We start from the raw sequence: 23107 nt of genomic DNA, 5'->3' as shown, positions 1-23107 counted from the left end.
CGATACGGCATTTACTTCCGAGGCAAGAAGTTCATCTTTTGCATTTTGACCTGAAATATTATGGGCATTTTTGGATGTAGCCTTTGTCAATTTCATGTCTGTTGCGCCAATCACGCCATCGCCGACATGAGAGTCATTGTTTGATTTAGGAGGAGGAGGAACTGAGAATTCCGGTCTAGGGGCGTCAGGTATTTTATCATAGAGCGTGCCAGACTGAGTGTAAATCAAGTCCAAATATTGTGCACGAGCGATTACTTGCTCCTCTATTACGACTCCCCCCTTTGCCACATCTTCCGTGATGGAAGGTAGTAATGACTTGATAAACCATTCAACTAAGAGCTGATCGGGAACATACATTTTTACAATTATACGATGACGTCGCCACTCATGTATATGATCAGATATGTGAGTGGTCGTCGTCTGTTTGAGGTTGGTAAGGAGTTTCGTTCCCGTTTCACACCTTATTGGTAATTGAAAATGGGTTAAAAAGGTTGTGGCTAAGGTACTGAAGTTGTTGAATGAAGCTCTAGGAAATTCGATGTACCATTTTGCCGCCAGACCAATTAACGTCCTCTGAAAAAGGTGAAGCCTTATCGAATCATCATTTAGGGTGTTTGATGAACACCAGAGATGAAAGGTCATCACATGATTCGACGGATCTTCCCCCAGATTTCCATTAAATTTAGGAGTATCTGATGGAAGTTTATGCGGAATAGCCGGCCACCAAAGGGCGTAAGAAATTGGATTGTTTGTTAACCGATTTAAATCAAGTAACTCTAAAGTTGCCACAAAGGGTAACTGTTGATTTAGGTTAGGTGAAGCATACCCAGGATAAGATGGGATTGCCTGAGCAGTTGGTCTTTGCATATCGGCATAATGCATTTGATGCTGGTAACTTTAGTAAGGTTGGTGGGTATGACCATTGTAAAATGGTTGATTTTGACCATTTTGAATATACGGCTATCCACTATTTGCAAAGATTTGTTGCTCAAAAACTTGGTATACTTGTTGGAATTGCGGTTGTTGGTATTCTACTAGCCATGGTTGTGAAGCCATGTTTTGTTTCCCGATACTAACAGTTTGACCAAGATGAGGGGTAATCGTACCCGTCTGAACCTGTGTCATTCCACCTGTCGGCGATTGTGGTTGAGTCGCAGGGTCAAGGGGCTATTGCATTACAACCTGAGAAACCTGAGGTTGGCATACAACAGGCAGCGCTTGAACTTGCAACATCGTCACAATAGCTGGCGAAGTTGGTATATTTGACATAGGTAAGCATTGTTGCATCGAGTATACAACTCTTGATTGTTAAGGTAGTATTGGTACCCAACCGCTAGAAGTAATTCCAACATAACCCGAATTTTGTTGTGAACTCCCGTATGTTGTCCCCCCGGAGGGGATAACAAAATGGTATACTACCCCCCATACGGTGGTAATCCAGAACTCAAGGGAATGGTTTTCCCTTGAGGGCCAGACTGCCTAAATTGACCTCTAAATCGATCAATTTGTTGAGACTCAACATAAGAGTTCCCGGATATTATTCGGGATGAGCAAACAAGAACAGACCATACCGTCGAAATGGCCCCTTAGTGGGCTCCTTCTAGTGATTGAGAGCTAGTTGGAACAAATGGTATACCGGCAAACATTGTTGGAGTGATAGCAGGGGGTTCTGTCGTTGCTGTGTCAGATGACACAGTCCTAGATGTTGACGGTTGTTCAGACATTTCTAGTCTATCCAAAAGATTACCTAGCGATTCTACAGGAGCTTCCGCTGGCGGTAGACTAACTTCTGATGAAGAAGGATACAGAGTGATCCCGACTTCAAATTGCGATGGAGTACTAGTTGGAGGATCTTCCACAATCTCTTCTATGGCAATCAGACCAGGTGGAAGGGGTAGACCGTCAGGTCTGTAGAATATTTTTGGTGCCGAAGAAGGTATGGAATTGGTAGTGACAGATGTTTGAGGAGCAAGACTCTCCGAACCAAGTTTAGATGGAACTGGTTCGATAACACAAGTGTTTACCCTCAGACTAGGATCAGTACTACTGTCCTTCTGTGGCTGCTGAACTTCTTCTGTAGAGGTGGGGATTCCAGAAATGTTTGGAGTAACCGGGGTCTCTGATGTTGTTGGAACACTTGTTCTAACTTTAAAAGGAGATTTGGAACCGGTTAAACGAGTTCACTTTGTCTGTACTAGCTTCGATTCTGGAGACAAAGACGGTTGACTCGTTAGCCTCCGCGAACGACATGGTTTCAATTGACTTTCTTCCACGATTGTGGATTACTCGATCAACTAAAAATAAAGGGGAAGTATGTTTCCGAATTAAATGAATTTTAGACGCTTTGAAACAACTTGTTTTTTCAAATTTTCAGAGTCGAGAAAAAACAAAATATGACTCTAGTCTCCTTCAATTTTTAATGAGCCTGAAGTGACAAGTGCTCAGATGGACCTTTTCTGTTAAAGATTCTGAAAAGGAACGAAAGGGACTGCTCTGGAAATCTAGGTAGAGGGATTACCAAACCAATCGCAAAACTGCAGAATACTTTTTATGGTACGACAGTCAATCTTCCCGAATGCTGTGTTCAGTGCATTGCGATCGATAGGGCTACAGACACGGCTTCCTATGGATAAAGGATTAAGCCTATTGGGGTCTCCCAAAATATACTCGACGGTACGTGGGAGCACAAGTCCGTACTAGAACTTATCGTCTCAAAGTGGAGGAATCACCCAACCATCAGTGAGAACAACAGTTACCAGGCTTTACGACGCCGGAATACGTCTCTAGCCTAGACTTCTGAATGTTGTGCGTTAAGTTCCAAAGCGTTTTTAGATTCATTGAATTTTTTGTTTTATAGTTGATCTTGTTTATGAAGTTTTCCTTTTAGGTTCACCGTGAGATGTAGATGTAATTCCTAAAATGCAATCTAAGATGATAAACACTCTTTTTATCTTCTTTGTGCAATGAAAATCCTAGCTACTAAGGAAAGAAAGACATAATCTTTTCACAAAGAGCAAAGAGCACACTCTAAATGCACTTTCCTAAATCAAACCAATAAGACTGTCTATATGCAAATGCACATGCATGTATTTGTTTTCGACTTTCTTAGTATATGAATGATAAGAAGAAAGTTGATGCACAAATCTGAATTTATTTTCAAGCGACAAATATCAACAAGTTTCTTTTCGAGATCAAAAATGGAGACGATCACAACACTTTACGATTTTGAAATGGATACTTGCTCTTGACACTAGAAAATTACAAATTTAGACCAAAAACAATAGTAACAGGATAATCGACCATCAACAACAATCAAACTCTTTCCTATGATTGAAATCGACACTTGTGACAGTTTCAAATCAAAGGACGACAGTACGATTATGCTACTTTTGCAAAGGAGAACTGAAAATGACTTAACAAACACACAAAAACATTTACGGTTCTTTTGTACAAAGGAGGCGGAATAACAACAAGGAAAAGGGGTTTCAAATAGACATATAGTGATCACAGGCAGCAAAATTCAGGAATAGAACTGGAAAGAATGAATCACAGAAACCAAAACTGCACAAAGCCTAGTCTGATCAGTGCACCTTTAACACAAGGAATTTGAAATGCAGCGCACCTTCTCCACTCGGGAAGTGCACTGAAGTTCAGATTCTCTAAACAGTACATGCGCTGGGCCAGAAACGAGACTCTATTTGGGTTTCGGGTCACAGTTTGCAGTTCAATTCATGGGTTTTGGCTGAGCAAAAGGTAATCAGTAACTCAACAATCAGGGGTAGATCTAAGGAGGATCTAAGAGCTATCACAAGGGCAATCAGAGAGTTTGTGAATCAGTTGTTTAAATCATAAACAGATCCCGTAGATGGACTGAAGTAGCATTTATCTACTTTGCATTTGCTATGGCAAATGCAGTTCGAATGCTACTTGTAAGTTTATGAAATAGACAACAAGGAAGATAAACAAACAAACTAATTCTTCCCCAGCGAAGTCGCCATTTTGTTACAGGGAAAAGTGTCTACTCAGAACTACTTATCCCACTAAGGTGTGACAGCTTCCTTAGAAACAAATAGAGTAAAGCTACTTTCGTTTTTCCTTTATGAATTATAGATAGAGAGGAACAGAAAGACCAACCTCTGTCTTGCGCTAATCTCCTGATTTGATTCCTCTCTTCCTTGATAGTCTTTCGCTACTTGTTCCCTTACACGCCCAGCTTCACAAAGTACCTGTAAGATCACAGTAGCATAGCACTATACAAAGACATGGATATATAATCATAAACAATCTAGGATCAGATGTAAATTGACCATACAAATGCAGCAGTATCAATGATACAAGAGTATGGAGGAAAACTTGAATAGCTTTTATTGATAAACAAGAAAGAGCCAAGAGGAGTTACAACCAGTTGTTCTGACCCAGCATCAACCTCTCAGCAAGGAAGCCCCTCTTCACCTCATACAAAGCTTAGATCACCCAACAATATGATGTTTGCTCAAGAAACCAATAGCAATTCCTTACAATATGCAAAATTCCAGCCTCTGGATCTCTGGGATGAGGGATCCATATATCGATATCTGTAATGGAGATGAGTCAGCTTATGATTTGATTAGTGTCTTCTCTCTGATAGTTCTTGCTTCCACTTGGAGATTGATGATTTCTTACTCATCCTTGGTTGAATTCAGAGAGGCAAGTGTCACAGGAGAAGTTTCTAGAAGCTTCCATTTCCTCTCCACCTCGCAGAATGACATTGCCATTTGTCATTTCTCGCCCACCGCACCCCATAGAAGGGCTTTTTGAAATGAAACGCACCCATACAGTGTACTTAGGTGATATGCAACGCACTTGGCCAGTGGAGCAGCTGAAATGATCCAGTTTTGACCAATTCTGAGTAGTTTTTCATGGAGAACTTCTAGGAGAAGCTGTAATATGTTGACCTTGTTCCTTTAGGGGTTAGAACAACACTTTTAGGGACTTAGGAGCCCTTAGTTTATGGAAATTTCATGCTTGGGGTTGTAGTGCCCAAAAATGTCTATAACACTTAGCGTCGAACACCACGCAAAATCTTTCGATCGAAGGCCATTGATGTAAACCTATCACCGGAAGTGAGAAAATTTCCATTGAGGCATGCAAGCTTCAAAGTACTGAAAGGGTTGTTCCTAGATCGACTTCTTGGATAATGAGTTGATGTCGACAAGAAGTGATCTATCATAGGAAGGCCTTAGTGAATCCCACATCAATGACACGGAACGGAGCAAATGATTTTAATGGAGGTGAAAACGATCTGGTGATATAAGGTTCAGGGTGGCAATCATGAAAGAATGGAGCATAAATGTATTGCAGTGGGTGAGACACAGGTGAATTCTCTGAAAGACTTCTCTTGAACATATTGGCGACACTGACATGATGGATCGGTAGCATTAACCCCAAATATGGATGGTGTGACGGAACCATGGTGATGTGACCAATGAATGGAAGAACCCAACCTGACTCAGATGCGGAGTGAAAGTGTCATGTTCAAGAGTGACTTTCTACCAACAAAGTTTCTTCAAGTTTTCTTCCCAATTTTTCCCCAGTCATTTCTGACCAGTACCTCTTTATTTTTGTCAAGCTTGAGGAGGATAACATATGCTTGTTCTATAATTTTCCCTTCAAGCAAACCCATCGCTATGATTTAACGAGCCTAGCGATAGTGAAACTCATTCTTGTCTGTTATGGAAAAGTTTGTCGCTATTCGGTTTTAACGAGTTTAACGACAAAGATAACTCGGTCCTTTTCAATTTTAGAGAGTCTGAAAAGGGACACAAAGGAAACTCCAAAAATCCTTTTTCGTCATCTAATCCCTTAAGTCCGAAAAAAGTATAAAATAATACAAAAGGGATGAATTTTCGGTAACTTTAACAAGCCGAACAAAACAAGCGCTCAATCTTTTTGTGTAATAATCCCTCAAGTCCAAAAAGATTAAAATCTAAAGGAGGGATAGCACTTTCGGTCCCTTTAACGAGCTGGAGAGGCCAATGGCTCGGTAATCTTTTCATATTTTATGAGTCAGTTGAAAAGAGCTTAAAGGAGACTCGTCTTTGAGGAACGAGTGATAGATTCGGGTAGCAGTTGATTCTAGGTAAGGGTTGGAATTTTCCAATCACGACAGTGTCACAAGGATGGCTAACAGGATCACTCTTCACAACTGTTCCTCAAAAGGGGTAAAAAATCAAGTGGAGGTGAATGATCAGCCAATACATAGTGGAGGTGATGATGAGAACATGACCAAGGCTTCAAAGGCTGATGATAATACATTCACGATGGTTATTTACCGGAAAATGGTTCATTTTTTAATGAGCTTAAATGCTGGGGGAAACACTTGCTCATTGCTTATGTTTATTTTTTAACGAGCTTGAATTCCACGTTAAAACTACTCGATCGAGTCGTATAATAAGGATGTCTCATCAAGCTTGCACCTTACAAAGCTTTGCTCTGCATCCTTTCTTTACGCAAGCTAGGAAACGACCAATCCTACGAGTTTAAAGGGTTAGAGGACCTGTAAATTTAAAAAATAAATGGTCGCTCTTCACTTGCATGCCAAAAGGTTTGCATGCCCCCAGGTATAGCAAAAAATTTCCAGGTTACCAAAGATTGTTCCGTCCGTGTCACAGACAAAACACTTCCTCGGCGATGTCTACTGCAATAGACAAAGGTGAGTAGCGCAGATGCCTCCACTCACATAACTTTGACGAGGGAGTCTTATTCTAGCCTAATCCCATTTTCCTAAACGGATGGGTGTGTCAGAGTAGTCATATAACCTCCGCGGAAATCTACACTATACCCAAGGTTTTCCTGCCGAAGCAGACCAGGGTGCATGCCCCCTGGGTTTCAGTCACGTCCTACGAATCAGTCACGCTCATCAGGAGGACAAAATGCGGATTGGTGAGACATTCCTTGTGTGAAAAGACCATTTAGGGTTGGTATATGACTATTTGCTATGTGTGAACCGGGGAATGAAAGCTGGTCTACGACTTGACCACTCTTCCTTCGTGCAGAAAACACATTACTCTAAAGAGTGAGGAGACGACGACTCCAATGCAATAAATATAGTCTCATCCAAGGAGTAGATTATAATCCAGGGGTCCTTGGACTACCATTACATTCATGCGAACGGTTTTCCTTCTCAATGTTATCGGCACATCGGGAAGGATCCCTAACAGTCGACTGGTTCCTTTGTCAAAGCCTATTAGATTTCTCATCTCAGGAAAAATTGATGGCGAACCAAGCGCTTTCCAAGCAGTTGAGGAAAGGATACTCACAGAAGCCCCTTCATCTATGATGGTACCGGCCATGACCATTCTATATATTTGAGCAATGATTCGAAATGGTACACTAGCCGGTAAACGGGGTCTGCCTAGTAGATTCCAGTCAAAGGAAACGACCAGGTTGCTTGGAGGTGGGACCGAATAGATGGCCGGATACGATTCTGATGAACTTCCTTCCTGCGATAAAGGAACGGGTAGACTGCCCCATGTTCATCGGAGTCTGTGTTTACAAAGAGAATTTGAACGGTGTTGTTCTTGTTCTCTTCGGTGACTGTATCATCTGAAGATGGACCTTCTGAATGCAAGACCGGGTCAACTTCCGCCTCGAACTTTTGACTTTTGTCTGGTGTGGATTCAGATGGTTTATCTTCAATGATAGATGCTTCGGCCGACCACAAGGGCGTGTGAGCCAGATTTTGAACTAGTGATGAACTCGGCAAGAGTTTATTATATCCAGGAGGAAGCCTTAATGGTGAAACTGGACGGTCGTCCAAAACTCTTTTAGCTTCTTCTAAGAAGGGAAAATGTTGGACGGCGTGATCGCATTCACAAAATTTACAAGGAAATCTATATTTTCCTTTTTGTCCAGGGGCTTCACTTTCACTAGTTGACGGTGTATGCTCAACATGATCATCAGAGGTTGATGACACCAGATTGTGCAAACGAGGAGACCAGTCCCTTAAGATCCGAGGGATGCAAGGACAATCTCGATGATAGTGGTCTCCTTTGCAAATGACACATGGCGATTTAGGCCTGGTCGGTGCAGTGTGTGGATTTTCGCTAGACGATGCTTGGTTGCCCCTTTTCGTCTTTGGCTCTTTCTTCTTCTCCTTCTTATTCTCAGTTACTTGATTTTGGGCTTTACCATCTTCATCAAGCGAAGAGGAAGGAGGAGAGGAAGAATTGGATGAAGTAGAGGGTTGGGGGGTAACTCTAATATCGTTTAGTTGCTGACTTGATTGTTCAGGAATCACGGTGTTCTGAACGACAGAAGTTGAGAAGAGCCATACGGGCAAGCCGATTGTCAATCCTAGAAGAGACAATGTGGCCATATGGGGTGCACCAACATCTCCCCAAGAGGAGAAGGGACTAGGATTTCCTCCAAGGGGAACTATTTGGTTGGTGGACTCCATTTTTCTCAACTTAAGATCAACGTAGGAAAGGTGATGTTTATTCCGTTTAAAATAAATTTTAGATGCTTTGACACAACTTTTTTTTTCAATTTTTAATAGTCGAGAAAAAACAAAAGATGACTCTAGTCGCCTTCGATTTTTAATGAGCTTGAAGTGACAAGTGCTCAGATGGACCTTTTCCGTTAAGGAGTCTGAAAAGGAACGAAAGGGACTGCTCTGGAAATCTAGAAAGAGGGATTACCAAACCAATCGCAAAACTGCAGAATACTTTTTATGGTACGGCAGTCAATCTTCTCGAACGCTGTGTTCAGTGCATTGCGATCAATAGGGCGGCAGACACAGCTTCCTATGGATAAAGGATTAATCCTATTGTGGTCTCCCAAAATATACTCGACGGTACGTGGGAGCACAAGTCCGTATTGGCACTTATCGTCTCAAAGTGGAGGAATCACCCAACCAACAGTGAAAACAACAGTTACCAGGCTTTACGACACCGGAATACGTCTCTAGCCTAGACTTCTAGATGTTGTGCGTTAGGTTCCAAAGCGTTTTTAGATTCATTAAATTTATTTTATGGTTGATCTTGCTTAAGAAATTTGCCTTTCAGGTTCACCGCATGATGTAGATGTACAATTCCTAAAATGCAACCTAAGATGATAAACTGTCGTTTAATCTTCTTTTTGCAATGAAAATCCTAGCTACTAAGGAAAGAGAGATGATTTTCTTTCAACAAAGAGCAGAGAGCACACACTATATGTACTGTCCTAAATCAAACCAGCAAACAGTATAAATGCAAATGCACATGCATGTATTTGTTTTCAGCCTTCTTAATGTGTGAATGATAAAAAGAAAGCTAAGCGCAAATCTGAATTATTTTTCAAAGCAACAATTACTAACAAGCTTCTTTTAAAAACAAAATGAGGACAATGACGACACTTTGTTATTTGGAATTGAAAACTTGCTTTTGACACTTGAAAAACTACTAACTCAAATCAAATACAAGAGCAACAGTGTAATCGACTATCAAGAATAATCAGATTCTCTTCTATGACTGAAACAACACTTGCGACACTTTAAAGTCAAGAAATGACAGTATAATTATGCTACTTCATTGTAAAGGAGAACTGAAAATGACTCAAAAATACATAAAAACATTTACAGTTCTTTGCACAATGGAGGTGGAATAATAACAAGGAAAGGGGTTTCAAACAGAGGTGTACTGACTACAGGAAGCAAAACTCCTGAATAGAGATGAAAAGCATGAACACAGAAACCAAAATTTAGGAACAAGGCCTTGTCTGATCAGCGCACCTGTAACACAGTGAAACTGAAATGCAATGCACCTAATACACTCGAGAAGTGCGATGCATGTGGAGTTCACAGAACAGACAGTGCGCTGGACCAGGGACGAGACTTTGACTGGGTTCCGGGTCACAGTTTGCAGTTCAGTTCAGGGATTTAGGCCAAGCAAGTGGTAATCAGTAAATCAATCATAGGGGTAGATCTAAGGAGGTTACTAGAGCCACCACGAGGACAATTAGAGAACTTGTAAATCAATTTTTTAATTCATAAACAAAACCCGGAGATAGACTGAAGCACCATTGATCTACTTTGCACTTGCATAGCAAATGCAGTTCGAAGGCTAGGTGGCTTGACTTCATGCTGCGTCTGTAAGTTTATAAAGTAAACAAATGTAGATAAACAAACAATCTATTCGTTCCCCAGTGGAGTCGCCATTTTGTTATCGGGAAAACTAGTGTCTATGCAGAGCTGCTAGTCCCACTAAGGCTAGTAGCTACCTTAGAAAAAAACAAACTAAAAACTACTTTCGTTTTCCTTTATGAGAAATAGATAAGGGAAGAATGAGGCCAACCTCTTTCTTGCGCTTCGTTCCTTGCTAGATTCCTCTCTCTTCTGATAGGTCTTTGACACTTGCTTCCTTGTCTACCTAGCTTCAAAGAGTACCTGTAGAATCAAAGCAACATAACACTATCCAAGAACATAGATCTATTATCATAAAAAATATAGGACCAGATGTATATTGACCACACAAATGCATAAATCATCAATCATACAAGAATGTGGAGGAAAACTTGAATAGCTTTATTGGTAATCAAGAAAGAGAAAAGAGGACTACAACCAATTGTTCTGACCCAGCATCATCCTCTCAGCAAGAAAGCCTTTCTTCACCTCATGAAAAGCTTAGATCACCCAACACTATGATATTGCACCAAGAAACCAACAACACTTCCTTACAATATACAAAATTCCAGCCTCTAACCCTCGGATCTCTGGGTTGAGAGATCTATATATAGATATTTACAGAGGTGTGGGTCAGCGCTAGGTTTTTGATTAGTGTCTTCTCTCTGATAATTCTTGATTCCACTTGGAGATCTCATTGATCTCTTACTCATGCTTGGGCGATTCTGAGAGGCAAGTGTCACAGGATAAGTTTCTGGAAGATTCCATGATCATCCACCTCGTAAACTGTCTCCGCCACTTGTCTTTTCTCATCCATCACTCCCCATAGAAGGTATTTTCAACATGCATTGCACTTCCTATGTGCATTAGGTGGGATGCATCGCAGTTTGACCATGGAGCAAGTGAAATGGTCCAGTTTTGACCAGTTCTAAGTAGTTTTTCATGGAGAACTTTTGGGAGATGCTGTAATTAGTTGACCTTGTTCTTTTAGGGGTTGGAACAACACCTTTAGGGACTTAGGAGCCCTTAGTTTATGGAAATTTATGATTTGGGTTGCAGTGCCCAAAAATGTCTATAACACCCTGTGGTGATGTTGTCTCCTTCTAGGTTCATGAACCATTAAAGGGTTGCATCCTTAAGAGAGGAAGGGAAATTTTTATCTTTTTCTCATCAATTGTATAGTCATGAGTCTTACATACTACAACAAACTCAAACATGAAAGTGGCAGGATCCTCTGTAATCAAACCATAGAAGTGTGGGAGAACAGATGGTTTTTTTTTTTAAGCCCCTCCATTGGATTCTCTAATGGGAAATAGTAACACTTCTAGTTGTTTATATTTAGCCATAGTGTTGGTGGGGTGTGAAGTTATTTCTCCTTCTATAAGCTCCTCACAAATCCTCGCTTTCTCACCCAAAAGGGCCTCAAAGGTCCCTGTGGGTAAGGGAAGAGGCTCACAATCAGCTGAAAGAGGCTGGATACTAGTAGAAGTGGGGGTTTTTAATAAGAATTTTCCTATTTTGTCCCTAATTCTTAGAGGCATAAAAGAAAATAATATATATTTTTTCTTTTTTTCTTTTTTGTTTGTGAAAGGAAGATGTTAATGTGTTTTTTTTTCTTTTTGTAGGAGATGAAATGAAAGAAAGCGTAGATAAACTAAAGAAAAATATGATACATACTTTGACACCTTTCCAACATGGTTCCAAAAAGTGATGGAATTTAGTATTACAACAAATATGTTGCAACTCCTGAGGATCTTAGATTTAATTGTCAACCCAGTGTTTGTACAAACTTAAGAGGGGTCAGCACTATATGTTTAGAAGGCACTATCTCTTCCCTTTGTTGAATTTTATGTAGGTGGAAATACTGAAAATAAATCTAGATGTACAGTGACCAAGTTGACTAATCTATGCTACAAGAAAACTAAAATTGCAGGAAATAAATTGTTGAAATAAATATAGCACACAAACCTAGGCTAGTTTCAATAAAGGAAGGCACACCACAATATCTACAGTGGAATGAAAGCACACGTATTCTATCTTACAAATAAAGCAAACTCATTATTGAAATGAAAGCTTACAAATAGTAAACCCTAATTTTGCAGAAAAGAAGCAAATTCTACAACAAACCAAATAAAGGCATCTACAAGGTATCTCTACCTCCAAGTTCCATTCTTAGGATTCTAGGATCATTGTAATACATTAAGGAATAGAAATCATGAGTTTAGTGCAAATATGAGCGAGTTTAGAAGGTAGGTTGCAAATTGCTGCAGGAGACCTTGCTTTGCTATAGGAGATAGTGCAACAAGTAGGTGAACATGCTAAATTAGAGAATGGAGGGAAATGAAACCAAGTATAAGTTGGGAAATGACAAATTACTCTTGTCTAATCCATCATAACAACTTTTTGTATGGTTAACCTACCAAAATGCAAGGCTATAGGGTTTCATGCAGCTGCAAAACAGATTAAAGTATAGGAAACAACAAACAGTGAATAATGAAAAACGAATATACAATGGAAAAGGAAGTGAACTAAATGAAAAGTTAGAACTTCATTTAACTAATTTAACCATTGTAACTATCACAACCAAATGCTAAAATAACTTGCAAGAAAATAAATTTCAGAAATACTTTGCAAAAATAAACAAATGAAAGAACAGAAATGATAAAAGAGGGATCTTGAGCACCTGGAGTGGGCCCTAACCCAAGGAAGCTGAGAACCCTTAAAATAAATCTATACTAGGAGTTGAAATCAAATATATCTTCCATTAACTAACTAGTTGCTTATACATGGCAGAGTTACAAAACTTGCTTAAAAAACATTAATCTAAACTTCTCTTATTCTTCACATAGTTCTCTATAGTTCTCCTCTATTTCTCTATTGGGCTACTCGAGCCTCTTATTTATACAATTGGATAGGGGGACGCCTCCTTAAGGGGAGGATTGCTTTCCCTCCAAAAATCCCTAGAAAATGGGATCTTGTTTCCTAAGTCACCAGGCAGCAACAAGAAGGAGCATTTGTTGTCGTCAACTAGTCAAGTTGAGATTCTTTTATAGTAGGGAGCAAGCCCCACGAATATCTCTAGCTAGATCTCCGTGAAATTTGTGCAAAATCCCTTCGAAATCCTGCACAATAGTCATGTTATGCACATAAAGTATGAAAAATCTCATTGACTCTCCTAAGAACTCTTTAATCTAGGAAAGTGTCACTAATTGAAAAAACGTAAGTTTAATGTAGAATTTATGTGCCTAGGATTGGTTAGATGGGCCTTATGTTTCAGCTATTTGGGAGGCCCACCATATGGTAGAGAATATAACAAACTAATGCACTTATATTCATCTTAAATATTAATATCAACAGATAATAGTTAACTTACCACATAATTGAAGGCATTCAGATGCACTGTCACTGAGTCTCCATCCTTCATGCTCAGGTTATATAGTTTCTACCACAAGAACAATTTGTTTCTCGGGGACTTTGACTAATACAAACCCCCTAAATTGTCCCATAAAGCCTTTATTTGTAGCTTCCCTTGAAACATTTACTAATATTGAATCTGAGAGACACAATCATATTATGCTCTTTGCTTTTCGATCCAACTTGGTCCAGCGTTCTCTTAACATTCCTGTTGGTACAATACCCAGATTCACAAAGATTCACTGATCTCTGTCCACCAACAAATCTTCATTTTGAGCTTCCACAACTCAAAACTATGCCCATTAAATTTCTCGATCTCTATCTTTGAGGTACTTGCCATTTCCTTTCTCCACAAGAACCACTTCTATAGAGCTCCCATTATATTAGAGTCTACCACAGGCTTAAGCCAAACCCCTTAGCCACAAAGGCGTTCCTTTGAAGCCAAAACTGCTCTAATACCAAATTTATGATTTAACCATATATAATTAATTGTTGCAAACATATTCTTAGCAAAACAAAAAAAATGAAATGGAAAACACATACATTAACACAGATATTTTATCCTAGAAACCAAAACCATGAAAATCAACAAGATATTTTCAATATTTATTTATTTTGTACATTATTACAATGCAATATATATCCTGCGACATCCATGAACCAACAATTCATTTACCCTAGATTAGAATATAACTTTTCTACCTTAACCAAAACTACAAAACTATGGACAAAAATGTCCCACCAAATTGCTTTTAACAAAAATTGTGTGCAAAAAACCGCCAAAAATAAATAAATAAATTACCCAAAAAAATTTGCATGTGTTATTAGCCCCTACCCATATGACCCCTTGCTATGGCTCAATCATTTTACAATGAAATCATTTTACAATGAATAAAGATAATCATGTAAAAAATATAACATAGCCAACAAAAATATCCAAAAAAAAATAATTATTAAATACACATAAACATATCATACTTAAAAAAATTATGTGCCCCCTCAAATATTTATCCCTAATTTTATCATAAAATAAAATTGGAGGCTAAATTAGATCCCATTATTATTACTTAGCTTAGTACTTATTGATAACCAACTTCAACTATATTGAAGTGTATTGATCATTTCTTCCATTATCTTTATTGAATTGCATAGATCATTTCTTCCTAGTTTTGATGCCATGGCATGAATTAATGTTAGAAGACATTTAGTGTCGTGGACAGAAGTCAATAAATATTATTTAATGTAGCGCATGAAAAAAGAAATAACAAATCATTATAAAAACTACTCTACATGACACTTTCATAAAAATCACACACCATTATGAAGAATGACAAATGAGGATTGAACCTTAAGCTTTAATTCAAGTGTTCATATATTTTTGACTACTAAATGTGTTTTAATGAGATGATTGAGATGATGAGGAAGGAAATGAAAAGTTAGAAATATATATTTACATATAAATTAAATTTGTAATTGGAGTAGCCATGGCTATCTTACTTGTGCCATACATTTGTTTCATAAATAATCATTAAGTAATGAAAAAGTTAAATATATATATTTAATTATAAATTAATTTTTTTATTATTTATTTTTAATTAAAAATTATTTTAAATTATATATATATATATATATATATATATATATATAATTTTTTAATAATAATAATAATTTTTTTTATAACTGGAATGAAATTTTTATTCAATCTAATATACAATATACAAGAGATGTAGTTTTGTTTTATTATATTATGTAAACAATTTATTTGGTGAAATAAAATAAAATAAAATAATATAATTAATAATTATATTTATTAATAAAAATAAAAATAGTTTTATTTTAAACATTTTTATTTAGTAGAGAAATTTGATTTGGTTCAGTTATTGTGGTTTTTGAGCTCTAGGTTTATGAGAACTTGTGGTATTGATCTATGGTATTCATGTGAAATATAAAATATTTATTAAACCAACATAGATCCATCTTAACCTCATATCTACCAAGCACTGAGAAGGATCAAATCTTTTAGAGTGAAAAGAGATTTGATCCCTCTCGATGCTTGGTAGATTTGGAGTTAAGATGGATCTATGTCAATGTTACTTTGAAGAGTAAAAATTATTTTCTCTTGTTATTAGATAATCAAATGAAATGAAATGATATTTTAACATCCACGAGACTAAAAATTGTCTATGGGACTACGAGTTCCCTATCTTTTCGTCTTTTGCAATTCAATCATTTTCTTGTTCAAATTGATGATGAGTTGGTATAACCTTCTAACAATCCCCTCGCTGAAAAGACAATGTCAAGAAACTGATGCTAACATATTCTCATAACTTTCTCTGATGTCTTTGAACACATCACATTCCAAAATGAAATGTTTTCCCGATTCCACTACCCCAAAGGCAAAAAATGTACACACTTGTTCTTCCCAAGCTTCTTTAAGCCTTTTCCACCATCATGTTTGACACTAAATAATCATTATCCATGTTCATCTTCAAAAGTTTAAGGAATTCAAAGACATTGATACATTACGTCGAGTGATTGAAACATGTGTAGTTAGAGCATCCAAATCATGAATTATGTCATTTCATACTAATGATTGCCCCAAGAGGTGTTCTCCAGCCCAGTATGGTAGATATGTTATAATGTCGTGTCTTGTAAATATTTTGACTAATTACATTAAAAAATAATAATAATAATAATAAAATTTATAATTAAAATAAAATTGAGATAAAATAATCAGTTTACTTTTGGTGGTTTCTTGGCTATAAGTTTTGACAATCTATGGTTTTGTCCATGGTATTCTTATATATATCTATATATGAGTGAGACTACTCGCTAAACCAGCCTAGATCCATCTTAACTTTGGTTCTACCAAGTTCCAAAAGGGATCAAATCTATTGAAGTGCAACAATAGATTTGATCTCTCTTGGCGCTTGGTAGATCCAAAGTTAAGATGGATCTAGGTTGTTATATATATATATATATATATATATATATATATATATATATATATATATATATATATCTATATATATATATATATATATATATATATATATATATAGATATAGATATAGATATAGATATAGATATAGATATATATTGGTACACTTTAATAGATTTCATCCCTCTTGTTGCTTGGTATATATATACACTATTAGCCTAGATCCATTATAATTCTGGATCTATTAAGCACCAAGAGAGATCAAATCTATTGAGACACCTCAGCAGATTTTATACTTCTTGGTGCTTGGTAGATCTAAAATTAAAATGAATCTAGATTGATAAAATGAATAGTCTTACCCATATAAATATTAATTATATTATTAAAATTTATTAATAATAAAATATTCAAAAACCATATGAAAATTTGAAATTATATATATATAAAAGAAAAATGAAATTAGTGTGATAAAAAATATATTCATTATTTTTGTTCTTTTGTTTTAAGAGATCATTTTAATTATACCAAAGTTTTAAATTATTTGTAAAATGTTTGTTAAATTTTTCTGAAGTTTTTAATTTTTTTAAATGAATTGTAAAAAATTTATTTAATTTTTCTAAATTTTTTAATTAATTTTTTTAAATAAATTGTAAAACGTTTATTTATTTTTTCTAAATTTTTTATTAATTTTTTTTAAATAAATTATAAAAAGTTTATTTAATTTTTCTAAATTATTTTATTATTATTTAATGAGAAATGTTTTAATTATTGGAGTTTTTATTAAAAGAAATTAACAAATTAATTTAATTATAAGAAATTTTCAAAATTCCTATTTCAATTTTCTAAATGTTTTTCTTTGTTAGGGTGAATGAAGGGAACATGTGTTGTCTTGGGGCTCCCATACTCTTCCACGTGGCAGTTATGAATAAATAAGCAGAGGTTGGATGATGAATTTTTTGGAGGAAGCGACAGTTTTATTCTGCAAGCGATGATGGTAGGAAGTGGAATAACTAGTCGAGAAATGAATAGTAGGGTCTTGGATGGTAGCTTTCACTCGGTCTGCCAGGAGGGCTCCACTAGTGAACCAAACAAGTTTCGTGTAGTGGAAGAAGGTGGGCAAACTTGGGTAGAGGTGGGAAAGCGAAAAATCCAGGTGTTTATCTAGGATCTTAGGGTACAATTGTGTCAAATTCTATGATTCTTTATCAATTCTGAAGTCGTTGATGGTGTACTCGGATTACTCTCCAATTGTTGGTCTCTGCCCACGAATGTTATTGTCTGTAAAGAGGTATACCTGCTCTCTTGGTTTATGTTCAAAGTTAGTGTCAATGGTTTTCCTATAAGGTGGTGGAGAAACACAAGCAAGATGCCCTCGAGGCATGGGTGTGTGTATAGGGGGATTGGGTCTGGGTGTAGTCCTTTTGTTGTCACTCATAGACTAGGAGGTGAGGTTTACAATTGTAGTCTTAACTGGTTGGTGCCTCAGCGTTTTTCTTGGGTCGTGCCTACATGGTGTTGCAGTGAGTACTGAGGCATTTTGTTCAAAGTTAAGACCTTTGCCTCCCCTGTAGAGTGGTGGAGTAACACAAGCAAGGCATCCTTGAGGCCAAGGTGTGTGTATAGGAAGACTTGGTATGGGTTTTTCCCTCTTCTTGAAGTTCGTAAATTGGGCAGTGAGTTTTACATTTCTCGTTGTCACTTGTTGGTGTCTCAACATTTTTCTTAGGTCTTGTCCACCTAGTGTTGTAGTGATTATCGGGGTTATTTGCAATTTTTTGGGTCCCTCTATGATTTGATTTAGAATATTAGTTTGTAGTGCTAAGATATTCCTCATATTATAAACAAAATTCTTTCATTATGCTTAAGGATTCATCAATTTTCGCAAGTAAAATGAAGAGTTTTTATGGTAATTTTATGAGAAATTTAACATAAATCAGAAGTTGAATAGCAGCATAAACATGTACAAAACATCATCAAAAACACATTACAACAAGCACATGATAAAGGAGTTCACCCTTCCTAGGCTACGTCTCCTTGGTCTAGCTTCCAATGGCTTGGGTCTCTCTATTATGCTCAAAAGTGTAAAAGTTTGTGTTTGCAATGCTCAAATGCTTCTGAAACCTACTCCCATCAGTCCAAAATACTCAAAAATGGCTATCTAGCCTCTTTTTGCATCCAATTTGGTGGAGAACTAAAGAAGTTATAACTTCTCCTAGTTTTCCCACTATTCACTCCACAAATTGCCCCATTACGAGCATGATCCTACAAATTAGCCCCAAAAATGTTATAACAGGGTGAAAATTTCACCTCGAGGTGGGTCATAATCTATTAGTCAAGTCTTATCACATATCGCAATCGGCAGAGTCCATCGGGCTTACGATTTGTGAACAAAACGAGCGATGCGCGATTGCGATATCGGTGGACCCGATGGGAAATTAAACTGTGGCTCATACACATCTGGGATATCGCAATCGGTGGAGTTCCGGTGATCCAAATGTCTGCGGGACTCTGCCTGGTTGCGATTTGTGACTGTAATATCGCATCACAGCCTAAACCTGTTGGGGCTGATTCTAGAGTTCTGTGCGATATGCGATATGCGATATGCGATGTGCGATTGCATCGCAACCCAGTGCCTGTTGGGTCAATTCTTTAACACCTTTTTGCCTATCTTTTGCAAAGTGTGATTGTGATTTATCACATTACATCCCTTCCCTGCTTGGGGGCCAATTCTTTAACACGATCCACCTATGACTTGCGATATGCATGGGCTAATGGAAACCTACCACTTGGCGCCTCCTCATTTGCTGAAGGGCCTTCCATGTGAAAAATTCAAACCTAAACTTTGAATTACTAATTCTACATATGAGCTCGGATTTCAGTGTCGTTCACACCGTTGGATTTAGAATGTTGAGCTCTTCGATCTGAAGCTAAGTTTATCAAGATTCTGACACTATGATTTTTTAGCCTAATTTTGACCTCCTGATCACTCCTCCCCACTAGAAGCATTTTGGACCCCGAAAGGATAAATTTCAATTGTTCAACAGGTGAGGGTACAGTTTCCTCACCTTTCCAACTTCTATCCATTTGGATTTTGAAGGAATTGTACCTTTGAGCCTCACTCGAAGATAATCAATACTTCCCCTTTTTTATGTCCTTGATCTTTTGTAAATTATAGTGTCTTGCTAAAGCACATCAAGTAATTCTGGAGAAAAGTTTTCAATTGATAGTCTTTGAACATTCTCTCCTTGATCTTCAACCAAAGGAGGCTCATACAACCTTAAATTCTCAACATTAACAACAACATAAATTTGCATATATGAAGGCAAATCCAACCTGAAGGCATTGTTACCAATCTTTTCCAAATTTCTGAATGGACCATATCTAATTGGTTTGAGCTTTTTACCTTCTCCTTGGAGCCTCTATTTGTTAATGTGAAGCCAAACTTCATCACCAACTTGGAACTTGTGATCTTGATGATGCTTGTTGTGCCTTGCTTTGTACTTTCCTTGGCTTTTCTCAAGTTGTTCTTGAACCTTTTGGTGTACTAATTGGATATGTTCAATGAACTTTATTGCTTTGTCTATGTCTATATGACCTTCAATAGAAACATCTTTACTAAAAATAAAATCCAAAGGGTATTTAAGCAAGTATCCCATGCATGCCTCAAATGTTGAAGTTTGAGTGGAAGAGTGCTTGGCTCAGTTGTAAGCATGTTGAATATAGTGCAACTATTCATCCCACAACTAAGGATGCTTGTTTCAATACCCACGCAGAAGATGTATCATTGTTTTGTTCACTACCTCTGTTTGACCATCTGTTTGTGGATGAAAAGTAGTACTCTTTTTTAGTTTGGTGTCTATGAATCCCCACAAGTTTGACCAAAAATTCCCCACGAAGCAAGAATCTCGATCACTAATAATGGATGTAGGCAATCCAAAATGCACCCAAACATTCTGAAAGAATAACTTAGTAGTTTGTTCAGTGGTAACTTGCTTTTTACATGGCATCAAAATAGACATTTTGTCGAACCTATCCACAACTACATACAAAAAATCATGACCTATTTTTGACAATGGAAGAACTCCTACAAAATCCATAGAAACACTCTCCCATGGTCGTGAAGGAATCGGAAGTGGTGTGTACAATCCTAAATTCCTATTGCTAGGCTTACTGATTACACATAATGAACATAATTTAATAAAATGAGACACACTTTCAAGCATACGAGGCCAATAAAAATACCCCTATAGATGTGCCACTGTCTTACTTACACCGAAATGACCAACAATAAGAGAGGTATGTGCCTCCCTTATGATGTTAAATCTTTCTCCATGTGGAATACAAAGATTGCCAAGATGGTATAGCAAGTTATCATGCAAATGATAATCTAATTCCTCTACTTGGTTACCTTGACTCAAGCTTGCATAAACATATTGAAAGTCATCATCTGATGCATATTGCTCAATATAACTTTCATGTAAAACAAAATTATGCTTGAGTAAAGTAGTTGCACTAACAATCAACCTAGAAATCATATCAGCAACTTTATTGTAGATACATTTCTCTTATCTGATTACCAAGTGGAATTGCTTAAGGAAACCCATCCATCGGAAGTGACTTCATTTTTGCAACTTTGATTGATATTGCAAGTATTGCGATGGTTGACGATCAATGTGAATGATTGTTTCCTTACCCATAAGGTAGTGTTTCAATTTTTTCACGCTTTGCACCAATGCATACAATTCCTTGTCATATGTAGGATAGTTAATCACTGCACCATTAAAAGTTTCTGAATGAAAACAGATAGGCTTACCATGTTGCACGAGGACTGCACCCATAGCGTAGTCACTAGCATTTGTCTGAATCTCAAATAATTGTCTCAAGTCTGGAAGTGAGAGTACGGGAGTTGTACTAATCTTTTGTTTCAACGCATCAAAGGCCTTTTTCTGTTTTCCTCCCCACTGAAAAACCTTTTTTCATTCTAGTCAACACATGCAAAGGAGATGATATATAAGAAAAATTAGAAATGAATTTCCTCCAATATTGGGCTACTCCCAGAAAATGTCTTACCTCTGTAACTAGCTTGGGCCTTGGCCAATTCACAATGACATCAACCTTGGAGGGATCTATTTTCAACTCACCTCCTCCAACAATATGGCCCAAGTAAACTAAATAAGTCTTTCCAAACTCGAACTTTGACATCTTCAGATACAACTATTCTTTTTTCAAGACGTCAAGTACTTTTCTTACATGTATGACATGTTTAGCACAGGATTTACTGAAAATTAAGATGTCATCTAAGTAGACTATGAAAAAATAATCAAGAAATGGCCTCAACACACCATTCATCACATGCATGAATGTAGCAGGAGCATTACATAAACCAAACTGCATAACTAGCCATTCAAACAAACACTATTTTGTTTTGAACGTTATCTTCCAAATGTCTCCTTCAGCTATTCTAATTTGATGGTAGCCACTTCTTAAGTCTAGTTTTAGTAAAATATTTTTCATCTTTCAATTGATCCAATGAATCATCTATTCTGGGCAGTGGGTAATAGTTCTTTACCATAATTTTATTCAATGCTCGGAAGTCCATGCACATGCACCATGTTCCATCCTTCTTTGGCACCAAGACAATAGGTGAACCACAAGGTGAGGAAGATGGTCTGATGATCCCTTTATTCAAAAACTCTTGGATTTGCATCTTGATTTTTGTGCTTTCCATCACTGACATCCTATACATGCCAATGTTATGTTGCAACTGTATCTCGTGTTGGATCCCTCTCTTGGGAGGTAATTCCTTTGGTTCCTGAAAAATTTCATCATATTGGTTAACTACGTCAACTAAATCATATTTCAAATTCGAATCACAACCTTTAAAAGCTTCATTATCAACATCATTTTTGGGTTTGATCATGAGAAGCATGAAATTATTGGTCGAATTCACCAGTCTTTTCAATTTCCCTACATTAACAAGCGAAAGATTTGTTTTCTTGCTGTGAGCTCTCACAATATATTCTACTAGATTTTTGAATAAATGATATTTATTTTCATGTCGATGGAAGATAATTTTTCTGTCATAAAGGAATGGGCTGCACAAAACCATGCCACAGATATCTAACTGCACAATGTCAAGCTCCACTTCATCTATGAAATTTGCAGTAGTAATGAATCTCAGTTTACACTTTCTAGTAAACTGCGATTACGCATTTTCACATACCCATCCAAGTGTATAGAGTTTATGATGTGGAACAGTTTCCAGATTCAAACTCTTGATAATGTTTTCAAAGATAAGATTGGCTTGAGAGCCGTTGTCGAATAGCGTATCAATCTTGTTATGTTTTGAGATCACCCTTATGTGAAACGATTCTATTCTCCTCTTTTCATTTGGAGTTTCATTTTGTGAGTCTGAAGAACTAGTGCTGAAAATGGATTCTTTTCCTTTTAACCCCATGGTTGTCATTTTAGTTTCATCACTTGAATCAGATCCCAAATCCAGTTGAGTGGTTGCAGTTGTCTTCTATTTTCCCTTGTTGTTGTTTCTTTTTGGTTTCATTTCAGGATGAAGTGTCCAATAGTGAGCTTCATCGTGACCCTCTCTGGAACAATGT

At 37.1% G+C, this 23107-nt stretch overlaps 1 pseudogene; it reads right to left on the bottom strand.

The window, feature by feature from the left end:
* LOC149201997 (sugar carrier protein A-like) overlaps positions 1-21331 on the bottom strand; it is a 57054-nt pseudogene extending 35723 nt beyond the window's left edge.
* Positions 21332-23107: the final 1776 nt, after the last annotated feature.

The sequence above is a fragment of the Pinus tabuliformis genome, chromosome 2_1 (genome assembly GCF_031772625.1).
Source record: "Pinus tabuliformis cultivar Carrire ecotype Pingquan chromosome 2_1, CPIR1, whole genome shotgun sequence".
Taxonomy (NCBI): domain Eukaryota; kingdom Viridiplantae; phylum Streptophyta; class Pinopsida; order Pinales; family Pinaceae; genus Pinus; species Pinus tabuliformis.
Note: the sequence above shows the minus strand (reverse complement) of the source record. Positions and strands in the feature narration are given on the sequence as shown.